At 41.2% G+C, this 18,806-nt stretch overlaps 1 protein-coding gene across 1 annotated transcript in view; it reads right to left on the minus strand.

Moving 5' to 3' along the window:
• The window catches only part of NDUFB6 (NADH:ubiquinone oxidoreductase subunit B6), a 251,056-nt gene that overhangs the window by 189,864 nt on the left and 42,386 nt on the right, over positions 1–18,806 (minus strand). The window contains exon 6 of the mRNA XM_057313509.1: positions 4,353–4,509. The gene's annotated coding sequence lies outside the window, so the exon portion shown is untranslated. The remainder of the gene's footprint in view (positions 1–4,352; positions 4,510–18,806) is intronic.

The following is an 18,806-nucleotide window of genomic DNA, read 5'->3' on the forward strand; positions in this document are numbered from 1 at the left end:
AAAAAGAAGAAATATAAGTGAAGAAAATGAAGGTCAGCCTACTTATAGTGTGGATAAAGGAGTGGTGTGGAGGGATAGACAAACCAGAGGCAGGGGATCCCACCTGGAGGCTGTTACTATAATCTGGGCAAGAGATGATGGTGACCTGACCTGTCCCAGAGTCTTATCAGGATGGGGAAAGGGGGACAGATCTGACAGATCTGACAGTTGGGAGACAGAGCCACAGGACCTGGTGACTGATAGAAGAGGTATGTGAAGGAAAAGAAGTCAAGAATGATTTTCAGGGCTCTGACTTGGGGCACTAGGTAGACAGGGGTGCCATTCTCTGAAAACCAGAGGAAGAAGAGCTGAAAGAGAAAGAGTATGGGATTCAGTAATGGACATGTTGGGGTGTGGGTGCCTGAGAGAGTGGGATAATCCCCCTGGAGTTCAGGAGAGAAATCTGAGCTAGTGATAAAGCCATCAGAGCCTCTAGCATATAGGTCACAGCATGAGCCGTGGGAGTAGTTGAGATCATCCATGGAGGTGCGTAGAGTTAGAAGAGAAGGAGGCTTAGGGTAGAACTCTAAGAGTCATCAATATTAAGCCCCCCAAAGAAGAAGCACATAGGGGAGCTTGAGAAAGAGTAATCAGGGAAGTCAAAGGAAAACCAGGTAAATGAGGAAGGAAGAATAAATCAGCAAAGTCAATGCTACTGAAAGAGCACTAGGAAATATCATTGGCAATCCCTGATAACTTTGGTAAAATTCATATCAGAGGTGTGACAGGGATGAATGCCAAATTGCAGGGGCCAGCAAAGGAAGGATGTGGAGGTAGCAGGTATACACAGTCCTCAAGAAGATTGACAATGAAAGGTGCAAAGAGCTTGAACCATAGCTGGATAAGAATGTGGGGTTGATGGAGGGTTGTTCCTCTTTGTTTTAAATTTAGAGAGACATGAGCGTGTTTGAATGCTGGTAGGGAGGAGCCATCAGAGAGGGGAGGCCAAGGGAGCAGGAAAAGACATAATGTGGGCCAGGGTAGAAATTAAACCCTAAGGGTCTCAGAGCATGCCAGTTCACTGTCCCAGTAAGGAGGAAAAGGAAGAGAAGGAAAGGGGTGTGGGGCACTAAGGAAAATGTATAGGTTAGATAAATGGGGCCACACCAGTAATGTGAGTTCCTAGTACCAAGCCTAATTCTAGTCAAACACTACCCCTTGAGAGAAATGTGATTAAAACTTATTTTAAGTTAGTCTATGAAATAAGCTTTTGATTTTTTACCAAAATAAATCTTTAGAACCTTTAAATGCTTAGAAAAGGAGTCCAAACTGGCAGCCTGTAAGTCCAATCCAGCTGGCAGACAAATATTTTGCCTAAATAGTATAACGAAATTAAAGAAATTTCACATAAAAATCTAGACTCCTAAATTTTCTTGAAAACTTGAAATCTGGAAATGTTAGGAGCACATGGCATCCATCAGATGACCTAAGTGGTTGCTGCCACATTGAAAAGGGCAAACACTCCCCAGGTTGTCATAGCCTCACCTGGCCTCCTTCCTTTCCTGCCTAGCCCATAGAGGAGGGCTTCCACTCTGGCAAGTTGGGTTAGATGGCTCTGTCATCTGCTTCAGCTCTGCTTTATTTGGGGGCACCTTCTATGTGCAGGGCAGAGAGCTAAGGCACCAGGGATACAATAGTAACTCTGACACTGTCCCTGCTCATGGAGCATGGAAGCTGGAGAGGCTGGTGGACCCTTAATCTCAACAATATGGGGCTGCTAGCACTCTTTGACAGTACAGATTTCACTTTGCATTTGGAAAATATTCCAGCTGTCTGCTCGTCCCACACACCCACTGATGAACAAAAGCACATTCAGAACGGATGCTCAACTAGCTATAGAAATTTTGACACAAATTTCCTGGAGTTGACATTGTATTGTAGTGCATTGCTTTCGGAGTGAGGCCAGACCACTGACTGAAGGGGGCAGGGGAGAATAGTTCAGCACAATACCAGAGAATTTAAAAAAGCATTGGAATGTTTTTGGCAATGGCAGTCTCATTGTATTCCTTCCTTTTTCTTTACAAATTGAAGTCATTTCCAATATTGTGCCAATATCTGACCTTGTCTTTGCCAGACTCGACCGAAGAGAGACTAAAGCAATAGGGCAGGTATGACCCGTAGGGCTCAGAAGATTTATTTGTTTTGCTAAAACCCTTGCAGCTGATCTTTTGGCCAATGTAAGCATGTCTGCCTGCCCATGTCCCTTGAGGGTACTATTTTAAGGAGAAGGAGCTCCTTGGAACAAAAAGGCTTTTTCATTATTGAGCTTTCCCTTTTTCCTGCTACAGAGAGAATAGGGAAAATAAATTTGATAAAGTTTTAATGTAGACTGAAAAAGGCATTTCACACACAAGCAAGCCCTTTATTTTTTGCAGTAGAATTAATTTTCATTGAATAAGAAACGAAGATGAAAACAGCTGAGGCCCCAAGGAATTTCATACAATAAGACTAAACTAGAATATTCCTGTTTTGAGAGCTAGTACTAATCAAAGACTCTGAAGGGGAGTTGAGTAAAGGTAGAAGAAGCAAGTTGTTCTCTAAGTTTGGGGCTGAAACAACTACAGGAATTAGAAAGGAGGTCACACAGGCTGCTCTGTTGACCCAGTGGTTCCTCCCCCCATCCCTCCCTTCCAAATCAAGACAACAGAATAGCTCCATGCATTACGGATCATGAAATTTGTGTTTGCCCAGGACAAACTTGGACTTGAACCCCAGTCCTGCCCCTTACTGGCCAGGTAACCTTGTGCATTTACTAGCTGGTAACCTTTTTACCTAATGTGTCTAGGCTTCAGTTTCCTCATTTATCAAACATGGCTATTAATATACATTTCAGGGCGCTGTGCTGACAATAGAGTGAGAAGCCTTGCAAAAAGTGGCTTGTCCATAGCAAGCACTATATACACTAAAATTCACCCATTTTCAAGTACACAATTTAATGAATTTAGGTAATGTATATAATAACATAATCATGTAACCACTAAAGCAAGATGTACAACAGTTATGCCCCCTAAGAATTTCCTTTTGTTCCTTCACAGTCAATTCCTTCCTCCACCAGGGCCCCAGGCAACCACTCATCTGCTCTCTGTAATGATTGTTTTCTGTTTTCTAGAATGCTATACAAATGAAACTATACAGTATATAGCATTCGACCTTTATGCTTAGTATTTTTTTTAAATTCACCCATGTTATTGCATGTATTAACATTTCATTCTTTTTTATTGTTGAGTAATAATCCATAGTATGGACATATCACAATTCATTTATCCATTCACCAGTTGATGGATACTTGGGTTGTTTCCAGCTCAGGGTTATTATAAATAACCCTGTTGTTAACATTTGCCTACAAGCCTTTGTGTTGCACTGTTTAAATTTTGTCCCAAACGCATATATTCCCATTTTCAAATTAGGGTTTAGGAAGAATCACCTTTCTAAATAACTGGAACCCAGAATAAATGAATATAATTATAGTTTGAATGACCAAGATTTACATAACTTCTCTCTACATGCAATACTCAGTTGTCTTTTTGTGTACTATGTCTTCTGATATACTAAATATGTAAATGTACAAGAGCTATTTGGCTTCTTCTAAGCACTACATCTGGTCGATTTCCCCAGCAGACAAGTTCAATCAAATCACTGTGATGATGTAAAATGCTTCCCTGCAGCCTTAAGGGTGTTTGATTTTCATTAAAAAATAACCTTTAACAGCTACATGCAACAACACATAGGGGATGGGAATACGTGCATTTGGAACAAAAGAATACATAAATTCAAATACAGTCAAACCTAATCTAGAGAGAGAAAAGTCAGATGAGTAGTTACCTCTAGCAGTGGTATTGACAGGCCCAGGAAGGGAGAGGTGGGGGAAGGATATGATTGAGTCTTAGGGTGCTTCAACTGTTCTCTAACTTCATCTGGGAGCTGGTTTCATGAATGCATACATAAATAAAAACTCATAACTATACAATTAACATTAGAGTACTTTACTATAGTATGTTTACCTCAATTTAAAAAAGTAAAAAGCAAATAATAATAATCTTTCAATCTTGAGTCAAATGAAATCGCATGAATGACTGCCTGGCATTATACCTGGCACATAAGAAATGGTGCTTATTAACATTCATCTTCTTCCCTTGCTTTCATTTTCAAGGGAAATGTTTGGCAGAATGTTAGCATTACAATCATGGAGTTTAAATATGCACTCTTTTTTGCCTGCATAGATGGGGTTACATTGTCTCCCCTGAAAACTGATGCATCATGGGGTATGGGAAAAAGTGCAGGGTAGGCTCTTCACACATCCTATCTTGCCTTACCTGAGTAGATCGCAGGCACAGATTTTCAGCTGGATATTTGGCTTGTGTGGAATCTCAAAGGTCTTGCAGACAGCAACCAGGTCCAGGGCCATGCTTACTACTTCCCCAGTGTGGAGGATCCCGTTGGGCTTATCTTATTTATCAGATAACACCATCTCTGAAAACACATGGATTAATGACAAACTTGAGTTAACTAAAGCAGACTGAGTTTTTAAGGCTGCTAGTAGAGGCTTGCCATTCCAATCCTTTACCTGGGCCTTCCCCCTTGCAGCTTGGAAAGTTCATATAGGGCAGAGGGTCCAGAAAAACTCCCAGGAATGGGTTCTTAAGAGCAAAAGTCATCAAGCTTGGGTGGTTTGGACATAAACTGATCCAATAAATATTTCTGGACCATAATGAGAATAGATTGCCTCTTGGCAGCAATGTTTAATGCTTCTTATGTTCGGGTAGCATTGCTTTCTTTGTCTTTCTGAAATAGCCTTGTCCTCTCATATTCAGTTTCATAGCAAACAAGAGAAACAATTTCGGTCAACCAGCCATATTTGAGTCAATTTCTTATATCTGCCTTTCATACCAAGAATAGGAACTCTGCACCAAAGCTACAAGAAAAAAATGAAATAATGTATCAAATGTTAATTCTTCAACTTCCACAAGACCATTTATACAGTCAGAAGAGTACATATGGAGAGGAGTTAAGATGGCGGAGGAGTAGGAGACACCGTTTTCAGCCGGTCCCCCGAGTCGAGCTGGATAGGTACCAGACCAGCCTAAACAACCACGGAACCAGCCTGAGACGCAGGAAGACGCATCTGGATCTCTACAAATGAACATCTCCAGCGCTGAGTATTGAGGTATGAAGCGGGGAGCCATGAAACTGTGCACAGATATCGGAAGATAAATGGAAGGGGGAGGGAGCCGCCGTGTTCGGGCGCCAGGAAGTGGTAGCCACTTGCACGGGAGAGCGGGCGGGGCTCGCGGACGGCACCCGCAAAACAGCAGACCGTGAGCCGGGTGCGCGCGCCACCAGGCATCTCGCGGAACACCGGAATCCCGGTGCGCTCACTGGATCCAGACTGAGACCGGGAGATCCGGGAGCGCGCGCGGGGCGGCTGGCGGCATTAGAAACACAAAGGACAGAGACGCGCCGGCCCTGGAAGTGAGGGCTGGGACGCCGGGTGTGGGGCGCACATCCCGGACGCTGCAGGGTTGAGCAGCACCAACAGAAACAGAGTTAAAGTGGCCAGAACATTAGTAGAGAACAGGCCGCAATCCCTCTGTTCTGTGACAGAGGCTGAAATTTGGCCGCTGCTGCTCTGACTCTCAGAAGAGGCACAGCAAACCGCCAGGGAAAGCCGCCAGAGAACAAAAGCCTGGAAATACCGGCTCAGAGAGTGCCCATCCCCATCCCCCCTCGCAGGGGACGCCGAGACTCTACCCAAACAGGGCTGCCTGAGTATCGGCGTGGCAGGCCCCTCCCCCAGAACACAGAAGGCAGGCTGAAAAATCAAGAAGCCCACAACCCGGGTGCCTGGGTGGCACAGTCATTGAGCGCCTGCCTTCGGCTTAGGGCGTGATCCCGGCGTTCCGGAAAGGAGTCCCTCATCGGGCTCCTCCGCTGGGAGCCTGCTTCTTCCTCTCCCACTCCCCTGCTTCTATTCCCTCTCTCTCTGGTTGGCTGCCACATAAATAAATAAATAAAATCTTTAAAGAAGAAGCCCACATCCCTAAGATCCCTATAAAACAAGGGGCACGGCCTGGGACCCAGTCAATAATTTGGGCTCTGGAAACCCCGCAACCTCTCTTCATCAGAATGACAAGAAGGAGAACCCCCCCCCAGCAAAGAAAAGACAGTGATTCTGGGGCCTCTGCCACAGAAATAATGGATATGGATGTAACCAAATTATCAGAAATGGAATTCAGAGTAACGATGGTCAAAATGATGAGTAGAATTGAAAAAACTATTAACGAAAAGGTTACTGAGAATATAGAATCCCTAAGGACAGAAATGAGAGCGAATCTGACAGAAATTAAAAATTCTATGAGCCAAATGCAGGCAAAACTAGAGGCTCTGACGGCCAGGGTCGCAGAAGCAGAGGAACGGGTTAGTGAATTGGAGGATGGGTTAATAGAGGAAAAAATGAAAATAGAAGATGGTCTTAAAAAATCCACGCCCACGAATGTAGGTTACGGGAGATTACTGACTCCATGAAACGATCCAATGTTAGAATCATCGGCATCCCCGAGGGGGTGGAGAAAAACAGAGGTCTAGAAGAGATATTTGAACAAATTGTAGCTGAAAACTTCCCTAATCTAGCAAGGGAAACAAACATTCGTGTCCAAGAGGCAGAGAGGACCCCTCCCAAGCTCAACCATGACAAACCTACGCCACGTCACGTCATAGTGCAATTTGCAAATATTAGATGCAAGGATACAGTATTGAAAGCGGCCAGGGCAAAGAAATTTCTCACGTACCAAGGCAAAAGCATCAGAATTACGTCAGACCTGTCTACACAGACCTGGAATGAGAGAAAGGGTTGGGGGAGCATATTTAAAGCTCTTTCAGAGAAAAACATGCAGCCAAGGATCCTTTATCCAGCAAGGCTCTCATTCAGAATTGATGGAGAAATAAAGACATTTCAGAATCGCCAGTCACTAACCAATTTTGTAACCACGAAACCAGCCCTACAGGAGATATTACGGGGGGTTCTATAAAAGTAAAAAGGCCCCAAGAGTGATACAGAACAGAAAGTCACAGCCAATACAAACAAAGACTTTACTGACAACATGGCAACATTAAAATCATATCTCTCAGTAATCAGTCTTAATGTAAATGGTTTGAACCATCCCATAAAGCACCACAGGGTTGCAGATTGGATAAAAAGAAATGACCCATCCATTTGCTGTCTACAAGAGACTCATTTCAAACCCAAAGATGCATTCAGACTGAGAGTAAGGGGATGGAGTACCATCTTTCATGCAAATGGACCTCAAAAGAAAGCTGGGGTAGCAATTCTCATATCAGATAAATTGGATTTTAAACTACAGACTATAGTTAGAGATGCAGAAGGGCACTATATTATTCTTAAGGGAAGTATTCAACAAGTGGATATGACAATTATAAATATATATGCCCCCAACAGGGGAGCAGCAAGATACACAAGCCAACTCTTAACCAGAATAAAGAGACATATAAATAAAAATACATTAATAGTAGGGGACCTCAACACTCCACTATCAGAAATAGACAGAACACCCTGGCAAAAACTAAGCAAAGAATCAAAGGCTTTGAATGCCATACTCGACGAGTTGGACCTCATAGATATATATAGAACACTACACCCCAGAACCAAAGAATACTCATTCTATTCTAATGCCCATGGAACAGTCTCAAGAATAGACCATGTTCTGGGACACAAAACAGGTCTCAGCCGATACCAAAAGATTGAAATTATCCCCTGCATATTCTCAGACCACAACGCTCTGAAATTGGAACTCAACCACAAGGAAAAATTTGGAAGAAACTCAAACACTTGGAGACTAAGAACCATCCTGCTCAGGAATGACTCGATAAACCAGGAAATCAAAAATCAAATTAAACAATTTATGGAGACCAATGAGAATGAAAATACAACAGTCCAAAACCTATGGGATACTGCAAAGGCAGTCCTAAGGGGGAAATACATAGCCATCCAAGCCTCACTCAAAAGAATAGAAAAATCCAAAATGCAGTTTTTATATTCTCACCTCAAGAAGCTGGAACAGCAACAGAGGGACAGGCCTAATCCACGCACGAGGAAGCAGTTGACCAAAATTAGAGCTGAAATCAATCAAGCAGAAACCAGAAGTACAGTAGAGCAGATCAACAGGACTAGAAGCTGGTTCTTTGAGAGAATCAATAAAATTGACAGACCACTGGCAAGACTTATCCAAAAGAAAAGAGAAAGGACCCAGATTATTAAAATTATGAATGAAAAAGGAGAGGTCACGACGAGCACCATTGAAATTGGAAGGATTATTAGAAATTTTTATCAACAGCTATATGCCAATAAACTAAGCAATCTGGAAGAGATGGAATCCTTCCTGGAAACCTATAAACTACCAAGATTGAAACCGGAAGAAATTGATTCCTTAAACAGGCCAATTAATTATGAAGAAATTGAGTCAGTGATAAACAACCTTCCAAATAACAAAACTCCAGGCCCGGACGGTTTTCCTGGGGAATTCTACCAAACATTCAAAGAAGAAATAATACCTATTCTCCTAAAGCTATTTCAAAAAATAGAAACAGAAGGAAAGCTACCAAACTCATTCTATGAGGCCAATATTACCTTGATCCCCAAACCAGGCAAAGACCCCATCAAAAAGGAGAATTACAGACCGATTTCCCTAATGAATATGGACGCCAAAATCCTCAACAAGATCCTTGCTAATAGAATCCAACAGTACATTAAAAGGATTATCCATCACGATCAAGTGGGATTCATACCTGGGATGCAAGCGTGGTTCAATATTCGCAAATCAATCAGCGTGATACATCATATCAACAAGAAAAGACTCAGGAACCATATGATCCTCTCAATCGATGCCGAAAAAGCATTTGACAAAATACAGCATCCTTTCCTGATTAAAACCCTTCAGAGTGTAGGAATAGAAGGTACATTTCTCAATCTCATAAAAGCCATCTATGAAAAGCCTACTGCAAATATTATTCTCAATGGGGAAAAGCTGGAAGCCTTTCCCTTAAGATCAGGAACTCGACAAGGATGCCCACTCTCGCCACTATTATTCAACATAGTACTAGAAGTCCTTGCAACAGCAATCAGACGACAAAAAGGGATCAAAGGTATTCAAATTGGCAAAGAAGAAGTCAAAATGTCTCTCTTTGCAGATGACATGATACTCTATATGGAAAACCCAAAAGAAGCCACTCCCAAACTATTAGAAGTTATAGAGCAATTCAGTAACGTGGCGGGATACAAAATCAATGCTCAGAAATCAGTTGCATTTCTATACACGAATAACGAGACCGAAGAAAGAGAAATTAGGGAATCCATCCCATTTACAACAGCACCAAAAACCATACGTTACCTTGGAATTAACTTAACCAGAGACGTAAAGGACCTATATTCTAGAAACTATAAATCACTCTTAAAAGACATTGAGGAAGACATAAAAAGATGGAAAGATATTCCATGCTCATGGATCGGAAGAATTAACATAGTTAAAATGTCCATGCTACCCAGAGCAATCTACACTTTCAATGCTATCCCGATCAAAATACCAAGGACATTTTTCAAAGAACTGGAACAAACAGTCCTTAAATTTGTATGGAAACAGAAAAGGCCCCGAATCTCCAAGGAACTGTTGAAAAGGAAGAACAAAGCTGGGGGCATCACAATGCCGGATTTCGAGCTGTACTACAAAGCTGTGATCACAAAGACAGCATGGTACTGGCACAAAAACAGACAGATAGACCAATGGAACAGAATAGAGAGCCCAGAAATGGACCCTCGGCTCTTTGGGCAACTAATATTTGATAAAGCAGGAAAAAACATCCGGTGGGAAAAAGACAGTCTCTTCAATAAATGGTGCTGGGAAAATTGGACAGCTACATGCAAGAGAATGAAACTTGACCACTCTCTCACACCATACACAAAAATAAACTCCAAATGGATGAAAGACCTCGATGTGAGACAGGAATCCATCAAAATTCTAGAGGAGAACATAGGCAACAACCTCTACGACATCGGCCAAAGCAACCTTTTTCATGACACATCCCCAAAGGCAAGAGAAACAAAAGATAAAATGAATTTATGGGACTTCATCAAGATTAAAAGTTTCTGCACATCCAAGGAAACAGTCAGAAAAACTAAGAGGCAACCCACGGAATGGGAGAATATATTTGCAAATGACACTACAGATAAAGGACTGGTATCCAAGATCTACAAAGAACTTCTCAAACTCAATACACGAGAAACAAATAAACAAATCAAAAAATGGGCAGAAGATATGAACAGACACTTTTCCAATGAAGACATACAAATGGCTAACAGACACATGAAAAAATGTTCAAAATCATTAGCCATCAAGGAAATTCAAATCAAAACCACACTGAGATACCACCTTACGCCAGTTAGAATGGCAAAAATAGACAAGGCAAGAAACAACAATTGTTGGAGAGGATGTGGAGAAAGGGGATCCCTCCTACATTGTTGGTGGGAATGCAAGTTGGTACAGCCACTCTGGAAAACAGTGTGGAGGTCCCTTAAAAAGTTAAAAATTGAGCTACCCTATGATCCAGCCATTGCACTACTGGGTATTTACCCCAAAGATACAGACGTAGTGAAGAGAAGGGCCATATGCACCCCAATGTTCATAGCAGCAATGTCCACAATAGCTAAATCGTGGAAGGAGCCGAGATGCCCTTCAACAGATGACTGGATTAAGAAGTTGTGGTCCATATATACAATGGAATATTACTCAGCTATCAGAAAGAACGAGTTCTCAACATTTGCTACAACATGGACAGCACTGGAGGAGATAATGCTAAGTGAAATAAGCCAAGCAGAGAAAGACAACTATCATATGATTTCTCTCATCTATGGAACATAAGAACTAGGATGATCAGTAGGGGAAGAAAGGGATAAAGAAAGGGGGGGTAATCAGAAGGGGGAATGAAACATGAGAGACTATGGACTATGAGAAACAAACTGAGGACTTCAGAGGGGAGGGGGGTGGGGGAATGGGATAGACCGGTGATGGGTAGTAAGGAGGGCACGTATTGCATGGTGCACTGGGTGTTATACACAACTAATGAATCATTGAGCCTTACATCGGAAACCGGGGATGTACTGTATGGTGACTAACATAATATAATAAAAAATCATTTAAAAAATAAATAAATAAAAAAATAAAAGGCAAAAAAAAAAAAAAAAAAAAAAGAAGAGTACATATGGAATAGCATCCCAGTAGCTTGGAAGAGTCAGCAAAGCTTCCAAAGATATAGAAAATATATAAAGATCAAGTCCTAGGTTCAATGTGAACAAAATGGATTTCCTGGATCAAAGATGAATGACCTCTCTTGAAAAAGCTAACCTTCTTTAGAGAAATGTGACAAAATCTCAGAAGCTTTAGGTATTAATCTGTAAGTGGTTCCCCAGAGTGGCGATCCACGCCATTAGAGATTCCTCCAAGAGATGTCGATGGAGAAGTTAGAGGACAGAAGGTTGGTAAAGAAGGGTGAGCAGGATCAGAACATGGTGGAATTGTAATGGGCACTGATATAATAAAGAATGAGAACTTAGACACTTAGACATTGACCTTTAATGTATGACTGCTCTGCTCTGCTGGAGAGAATAGCTGATTGTTTGGAATTTTAATTTAAGAGGTGATGCTAAACCATGTTTTTAACCTTTTCCAGCATTGTTGTTTGAATGGATAGGGAGACACTCTCTGCTCAGCACACCGACTTTATTTCTGCCTGCATGCTGAAGGTGCTGTTTCCAGATACCAGTTAGCAGACACACACACACACACACACACACACACACACACACACACCGTTGTCATGACAATCGATGCATGGTCTAAACAAAAAACACATTGAGACCATAACTGAATAAAGCCAATAACTCAGACATTTTGGTAAAGCCTTTCTTTGTTTTGATGGGGGTGAGGGAATTTGTCTACCCAGCAGCAAAAAAACTTCATCTGTCTACACAGCAGACAGTGATACTGCCTAACTAAGTGCAAAATCCTGGGATTTGGGGATTAATTAATTGATTGATTGATTTATAATTAATTTAATTTTATTTAAAGCACTGGCATTTTTTTTTTAAGATTTTATTTATTTATTTGACAGAGAGAGAGACAGCCAGTGAGAGAGGGAACACAAGCAGGGGCAGTGGGAGAGGAAGAAGCAGGCTCCCAGCAGAGGAGCCTGATGCGGGGCTCGATCCCAGAACGCCGGGATCACGCCCTAAGCTGAAGGCAGATGCTTAACGAATGAGCCACCCAGGCACCCCTTAAAGCACTGGCATTTAAAACATCAATTATTTTTCAAAAGGGCTCTCTGAATGGGGTTTGTCCATCTTTTCCAGATTCTTAGTCACCAGGGGTCATAAGGAACAAACCACAGTAAAAATAACTGCCAAACCAGTCTAGCACAAAGTTCTTGTTTCTGGGAAACATTTTTGATCATTTTGTTTTGGGGGAAATACTAAGGTCCACAAATGTCAATCTACCATTTATTTTTTCACTTGCAAACATTCTGATGCTCAATTTGAATGATTATCTAGGGTCTAATGACTCACTTACGTAGCAACTTATCTTAATTAGAGCCCAAGTACTCAGAAACAATGAGAAACAGCTAATAATGGTGCCTAATTTTCACTGAATGCCTTAGACACTAGGAAAATTATCATCAATATTAATAAGCAATTACTTTGCGGTGGACACTTGGGCTAGAGAGAGATATAAGGCTCAGGGAAGTCCATAAATATAAGCCACACTACAGGGCTACACAAAGCAAACAACTGACTAGTTAGACAACTGGGTGATTAGGAAAGCTTGGGGCAAATAAAGTTTCAGGGGGCAAGTGAGACTTCAGCTAAGCCTCGTAAAAAGTGTAACACTTAAGCATACTGGAAGTAAAGGAACAAATATTACAGGTAAAAGAACTCCTGGGAAGTGTGGGATGGTTTGGGTGTTACCTTATTTGGCCGACAATGTTCTATAGAAGATCAATGGAAAATAAGGCTGTGCAGTGAAGAATTAACTTTACCTAAAGAGAGGTCTGGCCTTAGCCCTCAGCTACTAGGAACTGATCTCTAGGCCTTTGGAATATCTTGCCTACTAGGCAGGTCTTTGTTGTTTGCAAGTTTTGGCCACTAACAATCTAACACTGTGCTTTGTGATGGGCCCTCAGGGCATGCAATATGCTATGACCTCCAGAGGAAATGATGACTAAAGGTATTACCCTGACATCTGGGAGTAGTTGGAGACTAAAGGTCAATCACACAAGCAGCCTGTGATCGATCAAGCCCCAATAAAAACTCTGGACACCAAAGGCTCAAGTGAGCTTCTCTGGCTGGCAATACTTCATGTATATTATCACATATGGTTACTGGGAGGAGGTAATGTTGTCCATGACTCCATGGGGAGAGAATTCAGGAAGCTCTGCATTTGGAGCCCTCCTGGACTCTATATGTCTCTTCCTTGGCTGATTTTAATTTGTATCTTTTTGCTGTAATAAAACTATAATAGTAAGTATAACATTCCTGAGGTCTGTAGTCATCCTAGCAAATTATCAAAACTGAGGGTGATTACGGGGACCCTCAAATATGTAACCAGCTGATCTGAAGTGAGGATGGTCCAGAGACCACCAGACTTGTGGCTGATGTCTGAAGTGAGGACAGTCTTGTGGTACAGTTGGCAAAACTCATGGCAAAGGCTAAAGAATTCAGTTATGTGGGGCATTGCCTACAAGCTTGGAGAGTTTGGATATAATGCTATCTGCCATTAAGTTCTTGAACAAGAGAACATGATAAAGTATAGTTTCATCTCATAGTAGTGCAAAAGACAGGGGCAAGGAGACTAGTGAGGGGACTCTTTTTTTTTTAAGATTTTATTTATTTATTTATTTATTTATTTATTTATTTATTTATTTATTTAAGAGAGAGAATGAAGGAGAGAGCACAGGAGTGGATGAGGGGAAAGAAGAGGAGGGAAAGAATTTCAAGACGACTCCCCTCTGCGCACTGAGCCCCATGTGGGACTGGATCTCCAGGGCTCATTCTCACAACCCTGAGATCATGACCTGAGCTGAAACCAACAGTTGGATGCTTAACTGACTGAACCACCCAGGTGCTCCTGAGGGACTCTTTCTTGTTCAGATGTAGGCCAATGATGATCTGGACCAGGGTTGAGGCTAAGAAAGGGAAAGGTTGTGTGAATAATATTTATTGTGAGCATATGCTGCACCAGGCATCGTAAGTACTCCATACACATTTTTTCTTTTGCTTTTTTGTTTTTGTTCTATGTTTGTTTGTTTGTTTGTTTAATGTTCATGGTCCCTGCTTTATTTTCATTTGGTCACACACACTTTTAAACACACTCATGGGGCACCTGGGTGGCTCAGTTGGTTAAGCGTCTGCCTTTGGCTCAGGTCATGATCCCGGGGTCCTGGGATCAAGCCCCAAATTGGGCTTCCTGCTCAGCAGGGAGCCTGCTCCTCCCTCTCCTCTGCCCCTACCCCCTGCTTGTGCTCTCTCTCTCTCTCTCTCGTTCTCTCAAATAAATAAATAAAATCTTTAAAAAGTAATAACAAAATACACTCACAAAATACCCAAACATCCAGAATTAGAAGGGCATAAAACATGGTACTTACAGGCTGAAAGAAAATCCTGGGCTTCAGAACAAAACAATACCAATCGACTATTTGTTTCACCAAAATTCTTTTGGCAAACACACAAAGATGTTTTGTTTTCAATAAGAAAGATTTAGGGACAAGAGCCAAGTTTTTTGTGCTCCCTGAGGCAGGGTATGACTTCTCTCCATATGCTTTTAATCCTAAAAACCAGTGAAATAAGTCAAGCAGAGAAAGACAATTATATGATTTCTCTCATCTATGGAACATAAGAACTAGGATGATTGGTAGGGGAAGAAAGGGATAAAGAAAGGGGGGGTAATCAGAAGGGGGAATGAAACATGAGAGACTATGGACTATGAGAAACAAACTGAGGGCCTCAGAGGGGAGGGGGGTGGGGGAATGGGATAGACCGGTGATGGGTAGTAAGGATGGCACGTATTGCATGGTGCACTGGGTGTTATACGCAACTAATGAATCATCGAGCTTTACATCGGACACTGGGGATGTACTGTATGGTGACTAACATAATATAATGAAAAATCATTTAAAAAATAAATAAATATAAGGTAGACAACATTATTATTTCCATTTTCAAGATGAAAAAAACTGATGCACAGAGAGATTAATTAATTTGCCCCAAATCACCCAGCAGGCAAGTGGCAGAGCTAAGATTTAAAATCAGCTCAAATCTGACTGTGGAGCCTGACTCGTAACCATTCTATCAAATGAGCTCTACCTCATGTAAGACATTGTGTTAAAGGGATCAACAGTATTTACTGGCCAACCGAATGTAAGAGAAGAAGAGTACAGGGTGACTTCAGAGTTTAGCATATGGATAAAGGAAAAGATGTAGTGGCCCCTACAGCCCAGTTCTTCTATTTCACCATGAGCAGAAAGGACATGAAGAGATCTGGGTCATGGCCCCAAATGTGCTACTAACAAGGGGACCTTGGCTAAGTCATTTAATTTTCCTGCACCTCTGGTTCTTCAGTTGGAGTAAATCTCTAAGTTCTCTGACAGCCACGAGAAAAAGCATAGTGAGTAGCCAGCAGCATGAGCTCTAGAATGAAAGAGATTTGGGTCCTTGCTTTTGCTAGCTAGGTAAACTTGGGCAAGTAAGAAGCCTTGGCATTCTCATCTGGGAAATGGGGACTGTAATATATAAGTCATAGGGATATGGTAAGGATATTTACTGTAATGAAACAATCCATGTGAAACCCTTAGCACAATGCCTGGCATATGGCTAAGCATTAGATATATGGTGGTTTTATTGTTAGTATTCCAGCTCTAACATGCTATAAGATAATGCAGAATTTATTAGCTCTGAGCCCCCCATTCCAAATAATTCCCTTGGCCAAATTCAAAGTTTATGAATAACTAATCTGTCAATCCTTATTAATAAAGATATGAGAGAAACTAATATGTTTAAGTCACCTTATGTAAATGTATATTCTGTAGTCTACTGTGTGACTTTCGTTGCTGTTCGGTGCTGTGGTGATACATATGGTTGATACATATGGTAAGCACACTGACATGTAACCAAATTGTGAAACAACAGTAAAACAGACAACAGCATAGGATGAAGATTCAGCATCACATCAGACCTTGACCAAAACATAAATGAATCGGCACTTTCCTAAAGCATAACAAAGCAGAACCTAGATACACAAGTACTTATTCCATTTTTTTTATCAACTCCAAGCAATAGCTACTTCAAATTTCGCCAAAAGATTATTTCAGTTTTCTTTTTTTTTTTTTTTCCAGTAGTGGCCATCCGAGGTAGTATTATGACCTCACTCATATCTCTGTATAATGAGCTTACCGTTGGTGAATGAAGGAAAATCCTTTCAATACAGAGATTATTGAAAATCAGCATCCCTGCTTACTAAGTATGTAGTGTCCTATATTTACCCATTTATAGAGCTGTTAAATATCCTCACCATTTACTGGGAGTATGTTTGGGTCTAAACACTTGTTCATTGATTCTGAATTAGAGGCACAGGGAAGAGAAGCCCAATCAGAGAAAAATTAAATACAAAGCAAATGCGATTTAACGACATAGTCATGTATGATAGCAACTTTAATTCTATAATGCAGTGTTTTCCGGTAATGAAAAAAAATACAAGGAATTGTGTAAGCACAATAGTTTCATCAACATTTACTTCATAATGCAGTATTTTTCAGTAATGAGTGGAAATAAAAGGAATTGTGTGAGTCACAGTGAAGCATGCAGTGAATTGCGTGAGCTGTAGGTCAAGTAATGAAGATAAAATGGGAGAAGCATCATTCCCTCTTCAATGCGGTTACTGGACTCAGGCTTTCTATTTGTCACTAAATTCCCTGAGTGTAGAAATCCTGTATGTCATGTTCAGCCTTATAACATCCAGAGCTAACACACTGCCTGGAACATATTGGATTCTCAACAATTACAAACTGAATAGATGAATTGTAAATATTTTTAAATTATAAATATTTTTAAATCTATTTTCAGTTTGCCTGATGGCTAATGAAACATTTCATTATTCCTGTCTAAATTTATAAAATTAAAATTGAAATTAGAATGATTGTTGATATCATTTTATCTAATTATTGTTCCTTGTTTGCTATGCCATCTTTCAAGTTTCACTTCCTTCTCTCACTGGCTAAGGGGAAAGGGAAAATGCCAATGTGAACAAATGGGGGTTTAGAGGTCCTGCCCGAATCTGACCCCCCTCGAAAAAAGTATAAAACCAGTTTATTTCCATTATTATTGAATAAAAATGGTTCTCAAGCCAAATCAATAGACATTTTCTAGGTGCCCACTATGACAAAGTCAAAGGCACAATGGAGGCTACTAAATATTGCTTCCTAGGAGATTATGACTTAGGAAGGTTAGAATTTTTATACAAATTACTTGCTTCCATTAATTCCTAGCTTTGTTCCACTGCCACTTAATATTTATTGTTCCATGTCTCAGGGGCTGTCCATTCATCAATAACTACTCACATGCAACTCTGACTGTCTCTACTTTGAAGACATCATAATGACCTATAATTTTGCCAAAGGTGGTACGTAGCTTGTCCAGAAACAAATGTATCCACTTGTCCAGTGCAGCTTGGCCACTCCCTTATACTGCAGGCTGGCACTGGAAAGCGGAGTGAAGCCCACAGTGCCACAGGAAAGGGGCAGTGAGGTAGAAAAAAGTTAAATCAGGCAAAATAATTGGCAAGACCTGATTAAGCAATGGTACCTCCTTACTCAGCACAATTTTTTGAAGTTCTCAGAATTCTGAGCCAGGGAGAGGTGCCGGGGTAAGTGATGGGACAGTTAATTGCTTTAGAAAATATTCTTAGTTGCTTGTGATATGTTTGGTTGGTGTTTTGTTTTGGTCTGGTTTGGGGGGAATTTGTTTTTGTTTTTTGTGTTGCTCAGCGTCGCTTCAGACTGTGTTGGTATATTCAAAGCTGGGGCAGCTTCTTTGATGGGAACACCATCCCCTAACATCTGGACTCTCCTGTTTCTGTTGATCAGGTGAGTGGGTTTATATAACAAGAGATTCACAAGGATTGACAAGGCTATGTAAAACTCATTTAGAGAAGTCCCAGGCCAAGCTTCATTTGCTTGCCAGTTATCCTGATTCTTGCATGCATACTAGATCTTTTATTTCTTGAATGTCAGTGGCACTTTCATTTCTTAAGATAAATTATTTTGAGTTCATACTAGACTCTGCTGGAAAGAGGCTTTCTGCCTCCCCCTCCCACCCCCCTACCCAGGAGAGCATCTTCAGCAGTGACAAGGCATGACTCTAAGCCTTTCTAAACTCTACGCTCTCTTTCTCCATCTGTGAAACAGGGAGGACCCCTTGACCCCCAGGACCCCCAGTTAGGGACTGATTGCTTTGACTGCTTGCAGAAAATGCCTGTTACGCAAAATGTTTAGGATGTTTCAACCTTACAATTTACAACTTCGATTTAGGGGTTTTTCATTAACTTTCAAAACTTGCCCCCAGGCAAGATGACCTCAGGCCTCATTGCTGATGTGGTCACTGTATCCTTCCTTATGGAAGGGAAGAACTATATGGCCTATTTACTTCAGAATTTAAAACA

The sequence above is a fragment of the Ursus arctos genome, unplaced genomic scaffold, assembly GCF_023065955.2.
Source record: "Ursus arctos isolate Adak ecotype North America unplaced genomic scaffold, UrsArc2.0 scaffold_18, whole genome shotgun sequence".
Classification (NCBI taxonomy): Eukaryota; Metazoa; Chordata; class Mammalia; order Carnivora; family Ursidae; genus Ursus; species Ursus arctos.